The sequence below is a fragment of the Coenobita brevimanus genome, chromosome 5 (genome assembly GCF_032717465.1).
Source record: "Coenobita brevimanus isolate Jiangsu-jjx chromosome 5, ASM3271746v2, whole genome shotgun sequence".
In the NCBI taxonomy this organism is placed as follows: domain Eukaryota; kingdom Metazoa; phylum Arthropoda; class Malacostraca; order Decapoda; family Coenobitidae; genus Coenobita; species Coenobita brevimanus.
The window spans coordinates 38,327,681-38,331,770 of NC_136958.1; the positions used below are offsets into that span (position 1 = coordinate 38,327,681).

Below are 4,090 nucleotides of genomic sequence, written 5' to 3' on the forward strand. Positions count from 1 at the left end.
ACGGCCAAATTTTCCTGCTCCCTTCTGCACCCCCTGGGGGGACCGCGCCCCAGCCCCTCAGGTGAAGCCCCCCCCCCTGGCCCCCCTGCGGGATCGCCGCCCCGAGCCCCCACGGGGGGAGGATGTATGTAACTTGGTCAAAAGCATATTCTGGACGGCGAGTAGTACTGGGCTCCCTATTGCTTTTCTTTCATTTTTCTTTTTTCTTGGAGGGATTAATCTGCGGACACCCAACCCTTCCTTCTTTCTTTCTTACTTGTATATATATATATTTTTTTTATTTCATTGCCAGACGCCATGTATCCCAAACGGGGTGGTCAAGGGCTTAGAGTTAATTGTTTTTCAGGGAGGGGCACTAATCCTCCACCAACCCCACTTAACATGTAGGGAGAACGTTATGCCAACAGCATCTGGTGTTCCCAGGCGGTCACCCATCCAAGTACTAACCAGACCCAACGTTGCTTAACTTCGCTGATCGGACGGGAAGCGGTGTACTCAACGTGGTATGGCCGTTGGCTTTTTAAATTTAATATTGCGAGGATTCGAACCAGCGCTTGCAACTGCGTGAGAACAGAAGCTTACCAAGTGGGCTATTTAGGAACCCATATATATATATATATATATATATATATATATATATATATATATATTCATAAAAAGCAGACTTTCCTGATCTACCAGATGACCCGCCGACATGTCGTAAAAATACCCCCGCTAATACCAATACACCAGTTCTGTATGAGACAGCCCTAGCATGTATTCAATATGGACGGTGGGTGTTAGCGCCGAAGTGGTGACATGTGGAGGTGTAGGAGGACTACTGGGCCTTGGGATAGGCTACTGCCCCCAAGATATAGGCCCTGAAGCCTTTGCCCAGAGTCGGACACATAATATATATATATATATATATATATATATATATATATATATATATATATATATATATCTATATATATATATATATATTGCCAGACGCCTCAATCCCGTTTGGGGTGGCCACAAACAAATCGCCTCCAAGTCGCCCTGTCCCCCGCCATTTCACTCCCCTGCTCCCAACTCACACCCGCCTCTCTCATATACTTCTCCACCCCATCTCTCCATCTCATCCTCGGCCTCCCCCTCCCTCTTTCCCCCTCCACCTCACTCACATACACTCTCTTCGTCAGTCTTTCACCCTCCATCCTCTCCACATGGCCAAACCACCTCAGTGTGTTCCTCATAACGCTTCCTATCACATCCACATCAACACCACAACGCTCCTTTATATCCTCATTCGTCAGCCTGTCTCTCCATGTGACTCCACAGGCTCCTCTTAAATATATATATATATATATATATATATATATATATATATATATATATATATATATATGTGTGTGTGTGTGTGTGTGTGTGTGTGTGTGTGTGTGTGTGTCAAAGATTAAAATAAAACTTAAGAGAAACGTTAATGGTAATTGTACAGGAGGTAATAACTATGATTTTGATGAGCTGAGAAGTGATGAGAGCACGAGGGAAAAGTTTCGGTGCGAATGTAGAAACAGGTTTTTAGTCCTGCAGACTTTGATGGAATCTGAAGACAATGATATTAATCAAATGTGGAGAGAGGTAAAAGAGGTTTTGCATGAGAGTGCTAAGGTTACTATTAAGAAAAAGGGAAAAGCGAGAAGGAAAAAGTGGATGTCAGATGAAACATGGAATGTAATTCAGAAAAGGAAAGAGGCTAAGTTAAGAAGTGAAGAACAACATGTTGATGGCCAGGTAGTTGAAGTACTTAGAGCAAAGTACTGGAGTTTACGTTCTGAAGTAAAAAGACTCGTTAGACGTGATAAGAGGAGACTATATGATGAAAAGGCGACAGAGACAGAAATTAAATTAAGTAAAAATGACGGTCAGAGCACAAGAGTAGCGTATCAGGCCATAAAGGAGTTAACTGGGACTGAAAGGAGAAGGAAGGAAATACCTGTACGAGATAGAGATGGTAATTTGATGACTAAAGATTTGGATATAAAAGGAAGGTGGAAAGAGCACTTTGAATCTGTTCTAAATAGACCAATCCCAGCTGAAGAGGACATTTTGCCAGCCGAGAGAGATTTGCAGATAGAAACAGGGGATATAACTTTGGAAGAGGTAGCAAAATCTATAAAGGAGTTAAAGAATTTTAAGGCTCCAGGTGAGGATGGAATATTCCCTGAAATGCTTAAGGTGGAAAATGACGAGTTGATGAATGCGCTTTTGAAACTTTTTAATGAGGCTTGGGATAATGGTGGAATTCCAGAAGAGTGGAAAAATGGAGTGATTATAAAAATACCAAAAAACGGAGATTTAAGTGTGTGTGGCAATTGGAGGGGGATAACTTTGACACCTGTAGTTGCAAAAGTCTTTTCCAAAATCTTGTTGAACAGAATAGAACCAGTAATTGATAAAATTTTAAGAGAAGAACAAGCGGGATTTAGAAAGGGTCGAGGTTGTAATGATCAGATTTTTATTGTAAGACATCTAATGCAACAAGCTAATGAGATGAAAATGCCACTTAACATGTGTTTTGTGGATTTTGAAAAGGCGTTTGATAGTGTTTCACGTGGAGCTATGTTGAAAATTATGAGATTCTATGGTATACCAGAAAAGTTTGTAAATATTATTAGAAGCCTGCATGAAGGTACTTTTTGTAAGGTAATGGTGGGTGGTTCTTTGAGTGATCCATTTCAAGTTTGGTCAGGAGTGATTCAAGGAGGAGTTCTTTCGCCATTGTTGTTTGTTTTGGTTATGGATTATGTTATGAAAAAGGTTGTAAGGAGAACAGGTGCAGGAATTAACTGGACAGAAAATAAGAAGCTGATGGATTTGGACTATGCTGATGATATTGTACTGATTTGCGGAAGTATTTACGAGATGCAGAGGGTGCTTGATTGTCTGGTGGAGGAAGGAGAAAAAGTGGGATTGGTAATAAATTGTGGAAAGACTGAAATTATTAATATGAACGTGGAGAACCAAATCGATTGTGTAATTGGGAATAATGTGGTGAAGAATGTAGAAAACTTTAAATATCTGGGAACGATTGTATCATCTAATGGATCATTAAACAATGAAATTGAGGAGAGGATTAGACAGGCTTGGCGAGCTGTTGGAATGTTGAAATCTGTTTGGAATGATAATATGCTTTCGGTACATACTAAAGTGAAAATTTACAAGTCCATGGTTAGACCAATTTTAATTTACGGGCATGAGTCATGGTACAGTACAATTGCAACAGATCAGAAAGTATTAGGATTTGAGAATAAAATACTGAGAAGGATTCTTGGGGTAAAGTGGCAAGACAGAGTTACAAATGAAAGAGTAAGGGATATTACGAGAGTGGAACCAGTTAATGAATATGTGAGACTGTCTCGCTGGAAGTGGCTGGGGCACATATACAGAAAAGAAGGTTGTTTAATACAGGATGTGCCAGAGTGGATTGCTAGAGGAAGAAGAGGTAGAGGTAGGCCGAGGGAAACCTGGTTGAGGACAATGAAAAAAGAAGCAGGAGAGGAGTGTTGGTGGGACCTGAAGGAGATGGCAAGAGACAAATATTGGTGGAGAGAGTTCATTGAGGCCCTATGCATCCCGTGGGGTGCCACAGGAAATGATATATATATATATATATATATATATATATATATATATATATATATATATATATATAATATATATATATATATATATATATAATATATATATATATATATATATATATATATATATAAATATATATATATATATATATATATATATATATATATATATATAATTTTTGAAACTGGGATTGCAACTCTTAAATGGGTTGTAGTAGCTGGATGTGCCTCTTGGCGGCAGTAGTAGTCAATGTGCCACGCGGCTTGGAGCTAGGCTTACGTAGGGATAAGTGATGTTCAATTGTTTTGCTGTCGTGCACTTATTGTCTGGCGATTTTAGAGTTGGATATAAAGAAAGAACAGCGAATTTCCATCAGATTTTGTGCAAATCAAGAAAAATGCAATGGAGACACTGGTAATGACTGAACAAGTGCTTGGTGAGCAATCTCTTGGTCAGACAGCCTCACAAAGACCAAAAGAGG

General features: G+C 39.6%; 1 non-coding gene across 1 annotated transcript; it reads right to left on the minus strand.

The window, feature by feature from the left end:
- Positions 1-398: 398 nt before the first annotated feature.
- LOC145399067 (5S ribosomal RNA) lies at positions 399-517 on the minus strand. Its single transcript, XR_013897223.1, has one exon. It is a non-coding gene; the product is annotated as a 5S ribosomal RNA (ribosomal RNA).
- Between the last annotated feature and the right edge of the window lie 3,573 nt (positions 518-4,090).